The sequence below is a fragment of the Seriola aureovittata genome, chromosome 16, assembly GCF_021018895.1.
Source record: "Seriola aureovittata isolate HTS-2021-v1 ecotype China chromosome 16, ASM2101889v1, whole genome shotgun sequence".
In the NCBI taxonomy this organism is placed as follows: Eukaryota; Metazoa; Chordata; class Actinopteri; order Carangiformes; family Carangidae; genus Seriola; species Seriola aureovittata.
In genome coordinates, this window is record NC_079379.1 from 6,161,937 (window position 1) to 6,183,094 (window position 21,158).

The following is a 21,158-nucleotide window of genomic DNA, read 5'->3' on the forward strand; positions in this document are numbered from 1 at the left end:
GCTTCTCTAGTGTGTGTGTGTGTGTGTGTGTGTTTTCTATTACTAGTACGAGTGTGTTTACCCCTCACTTTAAATAACCCTCCACAGTAATAATGTTTTGTCCCCTGTCAGGGATCAAACTGACACTGGTGAAGAGTGATGCTGATGGTGCAGCCCAGCGCTCGTCTTGTGGAACGTTCAGGAGCTCCGCCGCTCCCCCTTGTCCCCCTCTTCTTCTGTGGTAAGACAGTAATAAAGCGGAGCATCTTATATGCGTGAGGTTTTGATTTCAGCTTCTTGATGTGTCCCCGGTTTCTATTTTTCTCACTGAAGCGCCCCTGTTCATCATAGTAAGCATTTAGATCAGCGTGCAGGAGGCAGACGAACACGCAAACAAGCACTTGTTTTTCTTGAGATCCGATGGAGCTTCTCTGCCATTTTCATCTTCTTTATTTTCTGCTTCAAGCAAATGTTATTACAACAACTGCAGGCTGCACAAAGATGTAGATTTTCATGTGTGTTTGATTATAAAGCAGGTCTAGGTTCTATATTAATACTGTAAAAGTATCAAAGCGCTCAGTCCACAGAGAAATGCACACAGCCATCAGGACTTCTGTAACTTTGTGATGTCACAACAAAGCAGTCACCACTCTCAGCCATGTCCCAAGCCCCGCCCACCTGGACTCACCATCCAACCTTGCAGGATTTGGTTTTTCCGAGTGTTTACATGAAATCTGCTATATTTTTATTTGATCACTCAGAAAACAGTCAGCCAATTGGAGGAGAATCTCAGCGCCTCCTCTATTCTGATTGGCTCACAAACCTGTTGTAGAGCTCCAGAGAGAAGCCTGAGAGACGAGATGTTAACACTTCAAATGAAACACGGGTAAAGATTTGGAAATGTTTAATCTGCATCTAGTCTCAGATCTGCTTCAAAATGTATTTTTAAAATCAGACTGACCACAGACCACTGAGACGTAACATGCGACTGTTGCTACATGTCAGTAAAATGCCATTAAAATAACTTGGGATTGAGATTATATTATAAGTGTCATCTCATTTTTCACAATAAATTCAATAGGTCTATTATAAAACTGTTCCTGGTCCAAACAGTAAATAAAATCATTTCTGACTTTGGAAATAGAAGTTTGACAAAAAAAAAAAAAAAACTAACTCAAGGTCCACTTATCTTTTTCTGCAGTTTTCAATCACATCTCCGTCTTTCTCAGCGGCTGAAGTTTGTTCAGGGAGAACGAGGCTGTTTCATTTTCTCCCTGACAGTTGAGCAGACTCATCCACTGATGCGGCGAAGAAGCGAGAAGTGGACCTTGAGGTTGTTGAGCACCATGAGGTTGGAAGATTGTTTTGTCAGCGCGGCGCTGCAGAGTTGAAGGTGCCGGCGACTGTAAGATGAACAAAAATAAACCGCAAGTGTTTGTGGCAGTGACCTCACACTCAGCCCGTCAAAATGCAATCAAGGATCTTTTTATCAGTGCAGAGAAGAGCAACGCGTTCATCGCATATACAAGCCTGATGAAGCCCAGATGTTTGGTTTGGTTCATTTTTTTTCTAATTCACAATAATCAAATGGAAAAATTATGAACGATTGATAAAATAAATGAAAACAAAATCAGAACAAAGATGTAAAAATACGTCAAGTGAGTCAAAGCAAATGCAAACAAGTGATTATTACAACGCGATCAAATTAATTGAAATGCACAACAATCAATCAAACACAGATGAAAACAAATATAATGAATTCACATGTTTAATATCAAGTCATAATGCACAAGCACAAAGAAAATACTGAGATAGCAGACAAAATAATTCAGGAAACTAAATGCAGTCAGTCAGAGGGAACAGTTAAACAGAGTCCTCATTGTGAATTTCTGGGAAAGTTGCAGATAGTGGATTTAAAAAGGCACATATCATTGTTTTCGTCTCACCAGCTAATTTTCAGGTTTGGGCATATTTAGGCCAAGACAAATGAAGAAATACACACATGAATACAGTTTTTTTTCCACCTGAATTTTTTCCCGCTGGAGTACAGTTTAGACCATCATGTACATCAGGGGTGTTCAAAGTCCGACAGTTCTTTATTGGCAGATTGTCACCATTAAAAGTTGTTAGCTGCTAGCCATTGCTAGCCATTAGCTGTTGTTTCGAGAACACCTGCATTCACCTGTAAACATGCAGCAGCTTTTAAAACCTTTTAAATACTAATAGAAATAATAGAATAGTTGAATGAATGAAACACGGAAATAACCAAATGGCACTCAGAAGGAGCGTATACTTCCGCAAAAAAAATTCTTCAAATAGATCCAGATTATTTTCTGCACCAACTTCTACAAAGTCATAGATCTTTCGACCATAAATATGTGCAAATTTTCTCATCAAGATCCAAATATGTTACAAGAAATTGAGGAAAATGTCAAACAAAGCTGTATCTCGCAGTGTCAGAGAAAATTTCCTGGAGCCTGAATCCGCCCCTTTAACCTGAAAATTTAATGAGTTTGTCCCAGGTCCATGAATGATCCCTCCACCAAGTTTGGTGCAAATCAGTTCAGTACTTTTTGCATGAACCTGCTGACAAACAAACAAACCAAACAACAACCCTCCTCTGTGGTCGAGGTAATAAATAGACCGTTAAACAAACTCCTGTGAATGATCTGGGCATGGAGGCTTCTTGGATTTATGAGCCCAGGATTTCTAACGTCCTACCTTCAGCTCATATCTGGCTAATTCTGATACTGTTTGCCAACGTGTTCCAGTCTGAAGCTAAAGACTAAATCTGCTGTTTGTTTATTTTCACATCAAATAAATCACACAGAAAGATCCAGAGGAAATGAAGTGATGAGTGATTAAATCATACATTTGTATTCTTGTCAGAGGAGGGAACAAACTTGCATTTCTCACCTCCATCAAATCGAGACAAATTGTGACACCGGGTGTGTGCGAGCAGGTCGTCGTCAGCCCTGAGGAATCGGGCTGACCTCGAGCCTGCTCCGTCAGAGTCATTTAAAACAACATCACACGGCTTTTAGAGCAGGAATCCAGGAATAGACAGACACGTTTTTTGTCAGCTCTGTTCCTGAGACAAATGTGAATTGATTTGAAAGTACAGTAAACTGAACTGAGAAACATCATCTGACCTCTTCCTGTAGCTCCCCCAGCTCCCCCCCCCCCCCCCCCAGGTGAGCCGGCGGAGGGAGATAGGAGGAGGAGGGGGAGGAGATATCCTGAGCGCTTCCAGGATACGCTATAATTCCCTTTGACAGCATCTTAAATGGCTGCTGCTGATTTTTCAGCTGGTGGTGGTGGTGGTAGGGGGGAGGAAGAAGAGGAAGGGGGGTGGGGGAGGGTTGATGTAACCGGGCTGAAATCACAGTTTTAACATCCCAATCTGTCAGAGTATCTGAAGACGAGACATCTGACAGGCTGCGGCGCTGCAGAAGGTGTCAGAAACAGCAAAAAGGAAAACACACACAGAGATGCGCCGACGCTCGCACACATACACATATTTACTCTGCCGCGTGTTGAACCTGCTGATTTTAGAGGTTTTACAGGATTATCTGTCCCATACTGTACAGCCGCAGTGACTCCTCTATATTTGGGGATTTGGTTAAATGTCTTCTGCTCTGATCAAATAGTCTTTGAAAACACACTCCTCTATGGGTTGTTTTATGTGGCTTAAAAGAAGCTGCAGTCATCAGTGACTTCAGTCTGTCTCTGTTGGAGATCAATGGCACAACCTATGTCCTGTAAAATCCTTATAATACAATTTTTGTCATATGCTTTGCTTTTTAATTTTTTTGGGGGGGGTTTTGACTGAGCGTCTTTACGCTGTGATCACACAGCAAGGACCCAAAAAATAGAAACACCTGCACAATGAAACGTACAACAGCCCCACCTGAAATGTTTTTACTCCAGGACTGAAACTAACGATTATTTTTATCATCCAACGAGAAAAAATGGCCAAAACTGTTACTTAAAAGTCCAAACTGACACCATCAGCTTTCTTTGAAAATCAGTTTATTATCACATACGACAAAGAAAAGCAGAAAATATTCATAATATTGCACTTTTGTTTGATTATTTGAATCTAATGAGATATTTTTCTGTTGATTGACTAATCAAATATAACTGTTTCCTACTTATGTTGACTACATTTTTTGAGGCTGTACTTTGTGGTGCTCCTACATTAAATTGGTAAAGAATATTTATAATATTTTCTCCACCTCCCATCTTGTAATACAATCAAGTCCAACGCAACAAAGACACACCACAGCCTCAGAGAGGAAGAAGTGGTTGTTACAGTGCAAAGGTTTCAATATCGCCACTCACACAAACAGTTATACGTCATCCTACCCTCACACAGCTGTAAATCAGTAAACAAACGAAAAATACAATGAAACGCAAGAAGAAATTTAAAAAAAGACAAATGCAAAATTAATTTGTAATCTTTCATGTTCGCAACGATTATGTTTGTAACTAACATATAGACGTATTCTCTGGGAGACGGGGTCGCCACTGGAAGTTTTGCAGATGTGGAGCATCTTCAGGAGACGCGCTTCACATCGCATTCGAAACAGTTCTGGTGACATTTTCTTCTGTTATTTAAAACACACTTTTATAATCAATATTTGAACAGTGACTTTGTGCCTTTTACTTTATTCCTTTCAACTGCTGTTTGCTGCATCTCCACTCGTTTGCTGTTTTGTAAAACAAAAAAACAAAGACGGTACCCAAGTAAAATGCACAGTTAATTATTAACTTCATGTCAATTGTAAGAGGTGTATTTCACATTTCGAGCCGTTCTGGAAGAGAAGATGAAAAGAGCCGCAGTCAGAAGCGTCCTGTGGACAGCGACACGGCGGCCGAGTGAGGCAGCGGATCGTCTCCGGCAGCACGGAGCAACACAGCTGCAGATGCTGGACACTGACGGTGAGACATGTTAAGACATCCAGTCACAAGCTGTTTCCTTCTCCATTCGGCCATCAGGATAAGGATGTTAAAAACATGACCCCAAAGCATTATAATGATCCAGAGAGCCTTTATGAAGTTAAATTACAGCACATCTGCTTTGAGTTATTACTTCAGTACTTCAGTGTTGTGTTGAATCGCGAGTTTGTGTGTTTTTCTGGTAACTCTGTGCATAGAAAGGCTTTCTGAAGGCTGTTTGAACACACCTCTACCCTTTGTTCATGTTGTTTTCAGCGCTTTGTTCAGAGCAGCAGCGTCTCCTTCAAATTATTTTGGATGTAACGAGCTCTGGTGCGGGGATTTGACATTGTCAGCTTGCATCCAATCAGAGCCGGAGAAGGGGGGAAACTGTGATGGAAGTGAGCGGAGTCAAGTGTGAAGTGTTACTGTAACTACCATAACACACCGTCTTCCGTTGTGGGGTTGAGACTGTGGTTGTTGGGGCCCTGCCAGGGTTTTAACCCCTGAAAGAAAATGCATCAGACTTTAATATAAAAGACCGCTTTTCATTTCCTATGTTCTAACACCAGTTAACTAGGGCTGGGTGCTATGGCCTATAAATAATATTGCAATATTTTCAGGCTGAACCGTGATACACAATATCTTGATATTTTGAAATGAACCCTTTGATGCATAAATCACACCATTTTGATGTTTCCAGACTCTGCAACATTCATCTTCATTAAAACGTTGTCATAAGTGGTTTCTAATGGAACTATTTTATATTTGCAAAACGGGGGAAATCACAACCAAGTTAAATTTGACCCTTTATAAAAAAATCTGAGCTCAAAGCAACAAGAATCCCTGAGAAGGACATTTAACCCAGAGCTGTTTCTTTTCTGAACCAATTCGTCCGCCTCCATCTTTAGTTACTGTTTCTGAACACGTGTGAACTCTTCACCTCTTTCGCTCTCTCCGGTTCCCTCTGAAGTGTGTTCAGACTGAACGTGATGGGAGTTTTCACCTTGTGTTTTCTCACCAGCTTCACCACTGGACTTTTCATGCCCACCATTTTTACCCATCCATGCCAGCGACATCCAGGGCCGAAAGCATTCTGTTTTATCCGACCATCCCGTTCTCTTAATATTTTATATGATTCTGGATAAACAGGGATGTAATCTGAAACGAGTCTGAGTGACGGAGGCATACAACCGTAATTCTGGTCATTGTTCAAGTTTTCTTCCAGACCGGTTTCTTTTTCTTCTCACCTTTGCACTTTCATGAATTGGAGTCATGAAGCCTCGAGATAAGATCAAATATTTCAGTAACGGAAGCAAAGACTCAGCTCCTGATGTCGCTGTTCGCAGAGTTTACAATGACAGCAAAGGCTTTCTAATTGTGAATGGATTCGAATGTGTTCGCATCCTCTGTCCTCTTTGTTTTTACCTGATGTGCCGTCGATCGACTTGAAAATGAAATCAAGCCGTTAAACTGACAAAGGACTAAAATGTGGTGAAAACATTTACATGATTTTGTTTGAACACTGACCTAAAGACACACATGGCATCACTCTGACTGAAGTATAAATTAGATTTTGTCATTAGCTTCAGCATCGTGTTCAAATTTTGAGTTAAAAATACTGCGATGGGGCAGAGCAGAGTCTGCAATCCAGATTATTCGCCCAAAACATACTATAAACTGTAAAGTCAGAAACAAATCAGGTCATTTGAAGCTGATTGACGGAATATTATTTATAAGTGGGACAGTAAAATCTGACATATTGTCCCCTTAAACAGCAGACTGGTGTGTGTTTGTCTTGGCGTGTTGAAGCGCTCCCATCTGCTGCCCCGGCGAGGTTAAAACAAAATGCTAAGAACATTATATAACATCACTGCAGCGCCACACATCTGCACACAGATCTGCTTCCTAATGCAGGCTGCGCTGCCAGCATCGCTCCTCAAACTCTCAGACATTACACTGGGGAGTTTGCATCTTGCTCCGGCGACCCGGCGGCGCATGGGGAATGTAAAGGAAAACACGTTAGTCTAGTTAGATGTGACAGACTCAAACGGCTGCGGCGTCTTTGATGAGGAGGAGTCAGGCGGTGTGTGTACGCCGCTTCCTGGTGTTAATATAGGTTAATACGACACAGAAACATAAAGGTATACAGCCGAGAATTTACATGACAGCAAGAAAGCAGGGAAACGCTGACGCACTTGTCCAAACGTGGCCCGACAAGAGGAGCAGAGCTGACAGGAGCATGCACACACACTTATATACACACTTAGATATATATATATATAAATATATACGCACACACACATTGAGAGCAAAGCTGAGCGAGATTCTGTGTTGGTGTAACTGTCTGTTCCTGCAACAACACTTTCATTTCAGCTCTGACCCAAATAGACCCACATGGCTGGCACTGTGTGTGTGTGTGTGTGTGTGTGTGTCACGAGGTTTCACTCTATTAGTGAGGTCTCACAGTTTGAGGAGATGTTTTATTTTTAGGGTCTGAGGTTAGAAGCAAGGCTTGTTTAAGATCAAGGTGAGGTGTTGAGGAATAAAACACACTTGCAGAAGTAAATAGAGGGTCAAAAACGTATGTGTGTCTGCATGTATGTATGTGTGTGTGTGTGTGGCGTGTGCATGTGCATCACTTAAAGGCACACTACACCCCAATTTTGTACCCTTTTGTTGACGTTGATCACGATTGTTTCAAAAGTTTTGACGCCATCAGATTTTCAGCGCTGATTTGAATTGGATCTGTATTCAGGTAAGAGAGGGCATACACACACATACACACACTGCACACACACACACAGACACACACACACACACACACATATAGACACAGTCACACACCCTGAGCAGATGGTGAGTGCAATTCTGCGCTGAGCCCGGTTCCTGAAAAATAGCTGAGGTTTGAATACAGTCTTTGTGCAGCCAAGACCTCAATAGCCTCAATACAATTGTGTAACGGACCTCCTTTCACATAGATGGAGAGGCAGAACTAGAGAAAGAGGGAGGGAGGGAGAGAGAGAGAGAGGTGCCACAGAGGAGAAAACTGAAAAATAAGAGAGGGAGATAGAGACGGAGAAGAAAAAGAAACTAAATGAGAAAAAGGAAGAAAGGAGGAGGGACGGGATTGAAACTGAGCAAAGAAAAGGGAGGAATTGAGAGGTCGACAAAGAAAAGACAGAAAGGGGAAGAGAGAATCTGGAGAAAACGAGTGTCTGTCGAGGCAAAGAGAGAAAGTAAAAGAGGAAGGAGGAAGAAAAGAGTGAGGAGAGAAAGGGAGAACAATGGGGCCAAAAGTATGTGGACAGCAGAGCTTTATGAGATAGTGTAACGTTAATAGATGTCAATCTGCTGCTGTAACAGGCTCCACACAGTGAGATCCAACAATGGTGTTGGTGATGATACAACATACTGGGAAAACCACCTCTTTGTGGATCCAGCTTTGAGCACAGGGGAATAAAGTCATGTTGGAATAGAGCTGGATTAACACTATTCTTTTTGGCTTACGATTCCTTTAAAGGGCTCATATTGTATAAAATGAATAGATTTTTTTAAATTTGAATTATTTAGTGTTACAGAAGTATCTGGTGACACCTCGTTGTTTTCTTGAAAAAGAGGTTGAGAGAGGTTCAGCTGTAGAAACTAAAATACGAAGCTGAGGACTCACGTTGACAGGAAAAGGCAGATTCCTCTTCGAGCTCCCCCGAAAACAAAGTGTCAGAGCGTTGTAAAATTAACAGGTTTTTGTCTCGCCTGAAATGGTGTCATGTGGTTGTGTGTAGCATTTCTAACATGTTTAAATCATTAACACGTTCAGTTCGAAACACAGATGTCACAGTCAGGTTTTTCCCTGGATCATACAACTGCAGAAAACACCTAGTAAGTACAGTAAAGTTAGTAAAAGTGAAGTGACTGACAACTGAGGTCAGCAGCAGGATACTGTACTCTGACTGTTAGCTTTCAGGCAATGGCATTTCATGTCTGCCAACATTCACTGTTTAAGGTTATTAACACAAACCATCTCCGCAATCATACAACTGTCTTGAGTTTTCCAGCCACTACGTTTGCTAGTGTTATTTAGTTTTGCGTTAATTTTATTGTATCATATTTATTGTTTAATGTTTATTATCAATTATGATAAATATTACTAATGAGCTTCTGGAGACCTGAATTTCCCCTAGGGGATAAATAAAGTATCTATCTATCTATGTTACTGTCTAGTTGTTATTTACACAACTCAATTACAGATTTTATGATTTTTATTATTGTTGTCTGTGAAGAAAAACTTTTCATGTTACAATCCACAACTATAACAACACAGTTTCGATAGTCAGGTGACAGTCACAGGTGATTACAGAGAGAGATTATATACAGACAGGACTTTCTTATGTTTTTTTTTTCCACATGCAGCCACCAGCCCAGTTTGTATAGTGGCCCATCTGGAAAAGTTCTCCCAGCATCCGCTCCGTCATGGGCTGTAGCTGACACAAATTTAGTGATTTAGAGGAACACTGTTACAAGCTGAAGTATAGATGAGTGAAGACGTTCGACTTGTTGGAGAGAGTAAATGAAACATCAGGGAATCAACAAAGTTATTAAGGTACATCCTTTTGGGTCATTTTGAAAGTCTGAACCAAATTATCAACTAGTAGTGAAGAAGTTTGACTCCCTAACACCACACTGCTTGCATGAGTAAAAGGTCAGTCCGTGTTGACTCATTGAACGTGTCAGAGTGAGTTAACATCCCATGGTTAGGTTAGTTTGACTAGCTGTTGTTGCTATGGTTACGTGCACTTAGGACACCCCTGTTTCCAGAAGTCCCATTCATTTTTCCAATCGACAGTGTTAGTGATCCACAGTTGGATCTCTTCAATTTGAATCAGGATGAAACTCTCATGGTTCAATCATCAGTACAAAATATGAACAACTGTGTTAGAAAATATCAGATTCCATGTTAAAAACTCAAAGGTAGACACTTGTGTACAATAAATACACTGAGGAAGACATTAATTACAACTCCCAAAGTGCATTTCAAAAAGAAACATCCAATTACAGAGCTTAAAATTCTGTTTCGTGTGCTGCTGATGGTGTGTGAGAGCAAAAGATGAAAACACTCTCCAGCTTAAAGGAGCTATTTGTAAATTCTGCTATTGCTTCAGCCATCATTGTGTTTATAAAACAATAGGTTATAATAAGTCCTCTCTACTTATTCTGGACAGCCTGGACACTACAGTGACTTGATATCGGAAAGTCGAGACCAACGGCTAGCTGATTAGCATGCTAACTTCAGACGAAGAAAATAAAAATAAAAGCAAAACAAGAGGGTTGCGTTCTACCGCTGGACACAGCTCTTGGTGAGTAGTAGAGAAGTTTGATGGTGAATTCACAAATTTTTTTCTAGACTGGTAAGTAAACAGGTGTTAATGCTAATGTTTGGTATGTAGCGATAGCAAAAACTTTTAAAACAAAAAGCTCCTTTAAATTCTGGGTCAGTAATTCAGCAACTGCATGTTTTGTTCCTAACTGTAATAATTAAGCAATTTTTGAATTCAGTATCACTCTGATTCACACCTCCAACTGACTTCTTCTCCATGGCAACAGAAGCTGAGGCTCATGGGTTTTGTAGTATTTTAACCTGTGCCAAAAAGATGGACAAACATGATTTCTCAGTAACAAAGTTGAAAACAGTGGTTGGCCGCCAGTAAAAACTAGCTTGGTTAGGCCTGTCATTCACATGACCCATCTCATTGCAATTGGGAACAATAATGCTGCATTATGTTCGCTGAATTCGTTCAAAAACTGAAACAAAAGCCTATGGTCAAATCCAGATTTTATAACTCCAACATCATCTGAAAAAATCACCATCACCGAACATAAATGAAAGACAAAGACTGCTTTGCGATTTCAGCTGTATTTACTAATAAACACTCAGAGAGAAAGTTAACAGAGACAGACTATTGTTCTTTTTTAAGTAATTTTTTCAGGCTTTTTATTTATTACAGTCATAGTGTGAGAGAGACAGGAAAATTTTAGAGAGAGAGAGAGAAAAAATAGCTGCGAAAGTGCCACAGGTCAGACTCAAACCTATACCGCTGGGATAGTACTACCAAGTGAGCTATCATGGCACACAAAAATGTAGGCTATGTTATAAAATGTATATTAAGGCATAGAAAATGTCATAATATAATAAGTCATTAAAAATGTCAGTGTAGTGTGTCAGAAAAATGTCATAGTATAGAAAGTCATAAAAAATATCATAATATATGTCACAAAAATGTCATAGTAAATTAATAGAAAATGTCATGGTAATGTAAGGCATAAAAAATGTCAAAATAAATAATAAAAAATTTCATACTATAGTAAATCATAATTCTTTTTTATAATAAATAATAAGAAATGTCATAGTTTAGTAAATCATAAAAAATGTCATAGTATAGTAATTCATACAAAATGTCATAATAAATCATAGAAAATATCATAATATAGTAAGGCATAAAAATGTCATAGTTTAGTGAGTCATAAAAAAAGTCATAATAAATCATAAAAAATGTCATAGTATAATAAGGCATGAAAAATGTCAGTTAATTAATGAAAAATGTCATAGTATAGTAAGGAATAAAAAATGTCATAGTATAGTAAGGAATAAAAAATGTCATAGTATATAATAAGGGACAAAAAATGTTATAGTTTAGTAAATCATAAAAAATGTCAATAAATCATAAAAAATGTCATAATATAGTAAGGCATGAAAACTGTCATAGTTTAGTAAATCATAAAAAAATGTCATAATAAATGATAAAAAATGTCATAATAAATCATAAAAGAAATGTCATAGTATAGTAAGGCATAAAAAATGTCATAGTTTAGTAAGTCATAAGAAATGTCATAGTATAGTAAGGCATAAATTATGTCATAGTTTAGTAAATCTTAGAAAATGTCACAATAAATCATAAAAAATGTCATAGTATAGTAAATTATAAAAAATGTCACAATAAATCATAAAAAATGTCATAGTATAGTAAGGCATAAGAAATGTCATAGTATATAATGAGGCACAAAAAATTTCATAGTTTAGTAAATCATAAAAAATGTCATAATAAATCATAAAAAATGTCATAGTATAGTAAGGCATAAAAAATGTCATAGTATATAATGAGGCACAAAAAATTTCATAGTATAGTAAATCATAAAAAATGTCACAATAAATCATAAAAAATGTCATAATTAATCATAAAATATGTCATAGTATAGTAAATCATGAAAGAAAGTCATAATAAATCATAAAAAATGTCATAGTATAGTAAGGCATAAGAAATGTCATAGTATATAATAAGGCACAAAAAATTTCATACTTTAGTAAATCATACAAAATGTCATAATAAATCATAAAAAATGTCATAGTATAGTAAGGCATAAAAAATGTCATAGTATAGTAAGGCATAAAAAATGTCATAGTAAATTAATAAAAAATGTCACAATAAATCATAAAAAATGTCATAATTAATCATAAAATATGTCATAGTATAGTAAATCATGAAAGAAAGTCATAATAAATCATAAAAAATGTCATAGTATAGTAAGGCATAAGAAATGTCATAGTATAGTAAATTATAAAAAATGTCACAATAAATTATAAAAAATGTCATACTATAGTAAATCATACAAAATGTCATAATAAATCATAAAAAATGTCATAGTATAGTAAGGCATAAAAAATGTCATAGTATAGTAAGGCATAAAAAATGTCATAGTATAGTAAATCATAAAAAATGTCACAATAAATTATAAAAAATGTCATAGTATAGTAAGGCATAAAAAAATGTCATAGTATAGTAAGGCATAAAAAATTTCATAGTTTTGTAAATCATACAAAATGTCATAATAAATCCTAAAAAATGTCATAGTATAGTAAGGCATAAAAAAATGTCATAGTTTAATAAATCATAAAAATGTCATAATAAATCATAAAAAATGTCTTAGTATAGTAAGTTATAAAAAATGTGATAGTTTAGTAAATAACAAAAAATGTCATAATAAATCATAAAACATGTCATAATAAATCATAAAAAATGTCACAATAAATCATAAAAAATGCCATAGTATAGTAAGGCATAAAAAATGTCATAGTTTAGTAAATCATACAAAATGTCATAATAAATCATAAAAAATGTCATAGTATAGTAAGTCATAAAAAATGTCATAGTTTAGTAATCCATAAAAAATGTCATAATAAATCATAAAAAATGCCATAGTATAGTAAGGCATAAAAAATGTCATAGTTTAGTAAATCATGAAAAATGTCACAATAAATCATAAAAAATGTCATAGTATAGTAAGGCATAAAAAATGTCACAGTTTAGTAAATCATAAAAATGTCATAGTATAGTAAGGCATAAAATATGTCGTAGTTTAGGAAATTATAAAAATTTCATAGTATAGTAAGGCATAAGAAATGTCATAGTATAGTAAGGCATAAGAAATGTCATAGTATAGTAAGGCATGAAAAATGTCATAGTATAGTAAGGCATAAAAAATGTCATAGTTTAGTAAATCATAAAAAATGTCACAATAAATCATAAAAAATGTCATAGTATAGTAAGGCATAAAAAAATGTCATAGTATAGTAAGGCATAAAAAATTTCATAGTTTAGTAAATCATACAAAATGTCATAATAAATCATAAAAAATGTCATAGTATAGTAAGGCATAAAAAATGTCATAGTTTAGTAAATCATAAAAATGTCATAATAAATCATAAAAAATGTCATAGTATAGTAAGTTATAAAAAATGTCATAGTTTAGTAAATCACAAAAAATGTCATAATAAATCATAAAACATGTCATAATAAATCATAAAAAATGTCACAATAAATCATTAAAAATGTCATAGTATAGTAAGGCATAAAAAATGTCATAATTTAGTAAGTCATAAAAAATGTCATAATAAATCATAAAAAATGTCATAGTATAGTAAGGCATAAAGAATGTCATAGTATAGTAAATCATAAAAAATGTCACAATAAATCAGAAAAAATGTCATAATTAATCATAAAATATGTCATAGTATAGTAAATCATGAAAGAAAGTCATAATAAATCATAAAAAATGTCATAGTATAGTAAGGCATACGAAATGTCATAGTATATAATAAGGCACAAAAAATTTCATACTTTAGTAAATCATACAAAATGTCATAATAAGTCATAAAAAATGTCATAGTATAGTAAGGCATAAAAAATGTCATAGTATAGTAAAGCATAAAAAATGTCATAGTATAGTAAATCATAAAAAATGTCATAATAAATCATAAAAAATGTCATAGTATAGTAAGGCATAAAAAAATGTCATAGTATAGTAAGGCATAAAAAATGTCATAGTTTAGTAAATCATACAAAATGTCATAATAAATCATAAAAAATGTCATAGTATAGTAAGGCATAAAAAATGTCATAGTTTAGTAAATCATAAAAATGTCATAATAAATCATAAAAAATGTCATAATAAATCATAAAACATATCATAATAAATCATAAAAAATGTCATAATACATCATAAAAAATGCCATAGTATAGTAAGGCACAAAAAATGTCATAGTATAGTAAATCATAAAAAATGTCACAGTATAGTAAGGCATAAAAAATGTCATATTTTAGGAAATCATAAAAAATGTCATAATAAATCATAAAAAATGTCATAGTATAGTAAGCCATAAAAAATGTCATAGTATAGTAAGGCATGAAAAATGTCACAATAAATCATAAAAAATGTCATAGTATAGTAAGGCACAAAAAATGTCATATTTTAGTAAATCATAAAAAATGTCATAATAAATCATAAAAAATGTCATAGTATAGTAGATCATAAAAAATGTCACAATAAATCATAAAAACTGTCATAGTATAGTAAGGCATAAAAAATGTCACAATAAATCATAAAAAATGTCATAGTATAGTAAATCATAAAAAATGTCACAATAAATCATAAAAAATGTCATAGTATAGTAAGTCATAAAAAATGTCACAGTTTAGTAAATCATAAAAATGTCATAGTATAGTAAGGCATAAAATATGTCATAGTTTAGAAAATTATAAAAATTTCATAGTATAGTAAGGCATAAAAAATGTCATAGTATAGAAAGGCATAAGAAATGTCATAGTATATAATAAGGCACAAAAAATGTCATAGTTTAATAAATCATAAAAAAATGTCATAATAAATCATAAAAAATGTCATAGTATAGTAAGGCATAAAAAATGTCATAGTATAGTAAATCATAAAAAGTGTCACAATAAGTCATAAGAAATGTCATAGTATAGTAAGGCATAAAAAATGTCATAGTTTAGTAAATGATACAAAATGTCATAATAAATCATAAAAAATGTCATAGTATAGTAAGTCATAAAAAATGTCATAGTTTAGTAATCCATAAAAAATGTCATAATAAATCATAAAAAATGCCATAGTATAGTAAGGCATAAAAAATGTCATAGTTTAGTAAATCATAAAAAATGTCACAATAAATCATGAAAAATGTCATAGTATAGTAAGGCATAAAAAATGTCACAGTTTAGTAAATCATAAAAAATGTCATGAAAAATTTTAAAAAATGTCATAGTATACTAAGTCATAAAAAATGTCATAGTTTAGTAATCCATAAAAAATGTCATAATAAATCATAAAAAATGCCATAGTATAGTAAGGCATAAAAAATGTCATATTTTAGGAAATCATAAAAAATGTCATAATAAATCATAAAAAATGTCATAGTATAGTAAGGCATAAAAAATGTCACAGTTTAGTAAATCATACAAAATGTCATAAAAAATCATAAAAATGTCATAGTATAGTAAGGCATAAAAAATGTCATAGTTTAGTAAATCATAAAAATGTCATAATAAATCATAAAAAATGTCATAATAAATCATAAAACATATCATAATAAATCATAAAAAATGTCATAAAAAATCATAAAAAATGTCATAATACATCATAAAAAATGCCATAGTATAGTAAGGCACAAAAAATGTCATAGTATAGTAAATCATAAAAAATGTCACAGTATAGTAAGGCATAAAAAATGTCATATTTTAGGAAATCATAAAAAATGTCATAATAAATCATAAAAAATGTCATAGTATAGTAAGCCATAAAAAATGTCATAGTATAGTAAGGCATGAAAAATGTCACAATAAATCATAAAAAATGTCATAGTATAGTAAGGCACAAAAAATGTCATATTTTAGTAAATCATAAAAAATGTCATAATAAATCATAAAAAATGTCATAGTATAGTAAGGCATAAAAAATGTCATAGTATAGTAGATCATAAAAAATGTCACAATAAATCATAAAAACTGTCATAGTATAGTAAGGCATAAAAAATGTCACAATAAATCATAAAAAATGTCATAGTATAGTAAATCATAAAAAATGTCACAATAAATCATAAAAAATGTCATAGTATAGTAAGTCATAAAAAATGTCAAAGTTTAGTAAATCATAAAAATGTCATAGTATAGTAAGGCATAAAATATGTCATAGTTTAGAAAATTATAAAAATTTCATAGTATAGTAAGGCATAAGAAATGTCATAGTATAGTAAGGCATAAGAAATGTCATAGTATATAATAAGGCACAAAAAATTTCATAGTTTATTAAATCATACAAAATGTCATAATAAATCATAAAAAATGTCATAGTATAGTAAGGCATAAAAAATGTCATAGTATAGTAAATCATAAAAAGTGTCACAATAAGTCATAAGAAATGTCATAGTATAGTAAGGCATAAAAAATGTCATAGTTTAGTAAATGATACAAAATGTCATAATAAATCATAAAAAATGTCATAGTATAGTAAGTCATAAAAAATGTCATAGTTTAGTAATCCATAAAAAATGTCATAATAAATCATAAAAAATGCCATAGTATAGTAAGGCATAAAAAATGTCATAGTTTAGTAAATCATAAAAAATGTCACAATAAATCATAAAAAATGTCATAGTATAGTAAGGCATAAAAAATGTCACAGTTTAGTAAATCATAAAAAATGTCATAAAAAATTTTAAAAAATGTCATAGTATACTAAGTCATAAAAAATGTCATAGTTTAGTAATCCATAAAAAATGTCATAATAAATCATAAAAAATGCCATAGTATAGTAAGGCATAAAAAATGTCATAGTTTAGAAAATCATAAAAAATGTCATAGTATAGTAAGGTATAAAAAATGTCATATTTTAGGAAATCATAAAAAATGTCATAAAAAATGTCATAATAAATCATAAAAAATGTCATAGTATAGTAAGGCATAAAAAATGTCATAGTATAGTAAATCATAAAAAATGTCATAATAAGTCATAAAAAATGTCATAGTATAGTAAGGCATAAAAAATGTCATAGTTTAGTAAATGATACAAAATGTCATAATAAATCATAAAAAATGTCATAGTATAGTAAGTCATAAAAAATGTCATAGTTTAGTAATCCATAAAAAATGTCATAATAAATCATAAAAAATGCCATAGTATAGTAAGTCATAAAAAATGTCATAGTTTAGTAATCATAAAAAATGTCATAATAAATCATAAAAAATGCCATAGTATAGTAAGGCATAAAAAATGTCATAGTATAGTAAGGCATAAAAAATGTCACAATAAATCATAAAAAATGTCATAGTATAGTAAGGCACAAAAAATGTCATATTTTAGTAAATCATAAAAAATGTCATAATAAATCATAAAAAATGTCATAGTATAGTAAGGCATAAAAAATGTCATAGTATAGTAGATCATAAAAAATGTCACAATAAATCATAAGAAATGTCATAGTATAGTAAGGCATAAAAAATGTCATAGTTTAGTAAATGATACAAAATGTCATAATAAATCATAAAAAATGTCATAGTATAGTAAGTCATAAAAAATGTCATAGTTTAGTAATCCATAAAAAATGTCATAATAAATCATAAAAAATGTCATAGTATAGTAAGGCATAAAAAATGTCATAGTTTAGTAAATCATAAAAAATGTCATAATAAATCATAAAAAATGTCATAGTATAGTAAGGCATAAAAAATGTCACAGTTTAGTAAATCATAAAAAATGTCATAAAAAATTTTAAAAAATGTCATAGTATACTAAGTCATAAAAAATGTCATAGTTTAGTAATCCATAAAAAATGTCATAATAAATCATAAAAAATGCCATAGTATAGTAAGGCATAAAAAATGTCATAGTTTAGAAAATCATAAAAAATGTCATAGTATAGTAAGGTATAAAAAATGTCATATTTTAGGAAATCATAAAAAATGTCATAATAAATCATAAAAAATGTCATAGTATAGTAAGGCATAAAAAATGTCACAGTTTAGTAAATCATACAAAATGTCATAAAAAATCATAAAAATGTCATAGTATAGTAAGGCATAAAATATGTCATAGTTTAGAAAATTATAAAAATTTCATAGTATAGTAAGGCATAAGAAATGTCATAGTATAGTAAGGCATAAGAAATGTCATAGTATATAATAATTCACAAAAAATTTCATAGTTTATTAAATCATACAAAATGTCATAATAAATCATAAAAAATGTCATAGTATAGTAAGGCATAAAAAATGTCATAGTTTAGTAAATCATACAAAATGTCATAATAAATCATAAAAAATGTCATAGTATAGTAAGTCATAAAAAATGTCATAGTTAAGTAATCCATAAAAAATGTCATAATAAATCATGAAAAATGTCATAGTATAGTAAGGCATAAAAAATGTCACAGTTTAGTAAATCATACAAAATGTCATAAAAAATCATAAAAATGTCATAAAAAATCATAAAAATGTCATAGTATAGTAAGGCATAAAATATGTCATAGTTTAGAAAATTATAAAAATTTCATAGTATAGTAAGGCATAAGAAATGTCATAGTATAGTAAGGCATAAGAAATGTCATAGTATATAATAAGGCACAAAAAATTTCATAGTTTATTAAATCATACAAAATGTCATAATAAATCATAAAAAATGCCATAGTATAGTAAGCCATAAAAAATGTCATAGTATAGTAAGGCATGAAAAATGTCACAATAAATCATAAAAAATGTCATAGTATAATAAGGCATAGAAAATGTCATAGCATAGTAAATCATAAAAAATGTCACAATAAATCATAAAAAATGTCATAGTATAGTAAGGCACAAAAAATATCATAGTTTAGTAAATCATACAAAATGTCATAATAAATCATAAAAAATGTCATAGTATAGTAAGGCATGAAAAATGTCACAATAAATCATAAAAAATGTCATAGTATAGTAAGGCATAAGAAATGTCATAGTATATAATAAGGCACAAAAAATATCATAGTTTAGTAAATCATACAAAATGTCATAATAAATCATAAAAAATGTCATAGTATAGTAAGGCATAAAAAATGTCACAGTTTAGTAAGGCATGAAAAATGTCACAATAAATCATAAAAAATGTCATAGTATAGTAAGGCATAGAAAATGTCATAGCATAGTAAATCATAAAAAATGTCACAATAAATCATAAAAAATGTCATAGTATAGTAAGGCATAAGAAATGTCATAGTATATAATAAGGCACAAAAAATATCATAGTTTAGTAAATCATAAAAAATGTCATAATAAATCATAAAAAACGTCATAGTATAGTAAGGCATAAAAAATGTCATAGTATAGTAAGGCATAAAAAATGTCACAATAAATCATAAAAAATGTCATAGTATAGTAAGGCACAAAAAATGTCATATTTTAGTAAATCATAAAAAATGTCATAATAAATCATAAAAAATGTCATAGTATAGTAAGGCATAAAAAATGTCATAGTATAGTAGATCATAAAAAATGTCACAATAAATCATAAAAACTGTCATAGTATAGTAAGGCATAAAAAATGTCACAATAAATCATAAAAAATGTCATAGTATAGTAAATCATAAAAAATGTCACAATAAATCATAAAAAAATGTAATAGTATAGTAAGTCATAAAAAATGTCACAGTTTAGTAAATCATAAAAATGTCATAGTATAGTAAGGCATAAAATATGTCATAGTTTAGAAAATTATAAAAATGTCATAGTATAGTAAGGCATAAAAAATGTCATAGTATAGTAAGGCATAAGAAATGTCATAGTATATAATAAGGCACAAAAAATTTCATAGTTTATTAAATCATACAAAATGTCATAATAAATCATAAAAAATGTCATAGTATAGTAAGGCATAAAAAATGTCATAGTATAGTAAATCATAAAAAGTGTCACAATAAGTCATAAGAAATGTCATAGTATAGTAAGGCATAAAAAATGTCATAGTTTAGTAAATGATACAAAATGTCATAATAAATCATAAAAAATGTCATAGTATAGTAAGTCATAAAAAATGTCATAGTTTAGTAATCCATAAAAAATGTCATAATAAATCATAAAAAATGCCATAGTATAGTAAGGCATAAAAAATGTCATAGTATAGTAAGGCATAAAAAATGTCACAATAAATCATAAAAAATGTCATAGTATAGTAAGGCACAAAAAATGTCATATTTTAGTAAATCATAAAAAATGTCATAATAAATCATAAAAAATGTCATAGTATAGTAAGGCATAAAAAATGTCATAGTATAGTAGATCATAAAAAATGTCACAATAAATCATAAAAACTGTCATAGTATAGTAAGGCATAAAAAATGTCACAATAAATCATAAAAAATGTCATAGTATAGTAAATCATAAAAAGTGTCACAATAAATCATAAGAAATGTCATAGTATAGTAAGGCATAAAAAATTTCATAGTTTAGTAAATCATACAAAATGTCATAATAAATCATAAAAAATGTCATAGTATAGTAAGGCATAAAAAATGTCATAGTATAGTAAATCATAAAAAGTGTCACAATAAATCATAAGAAATGTCATAGTATAGTAAGGCATAAAAAATGTCATAGTTTAGTAAATCATACAAAATGTCATAATAAATCATAAAAAATGTCATAGTATAGTAAGTCATAAAAAATGTCATAGTTTAGTAATCCATAAAAAATGTCATAATAAATCATAAAAAATGCCATAGTATAGTAAGGCATAAAAAATGTCATAGTTTAGTAAATCATAAAAAATGTCACAATAAATCATAAAAAAATGTCATAGTATATTAAGGCATAAAAAATGTCACAGTTTAGTAAATCATAAAAAATGTCATAAAAAATTTTAAA

The 21,158-nt window shown here is 31.4% G+C and overlaps 1 protein-coding gene across 1 annotated transcript in view; it reads right to left on the reverse strand.

Annotated features, from left to right (window-relative positions):
- Positions 1–1,145: 1,145 nt before the first annotated feature.
- Positions 1,146–21,158, reverse strand: part of LOC130183586 (zinc fingers and homeoboxes protein 1-like) — a 54,792-nt gene continuing 34,779 nt past the window's right edge. Inside the window, exon 9 of the transcript XR_008829854.1 lies at positions 1,146–1,382. The gene's annotated coding sequence lies outside the window, so the exon portion shown is untranslated. The remainder of the gene's footprint in view (positions 1,383–21,158) is intronic.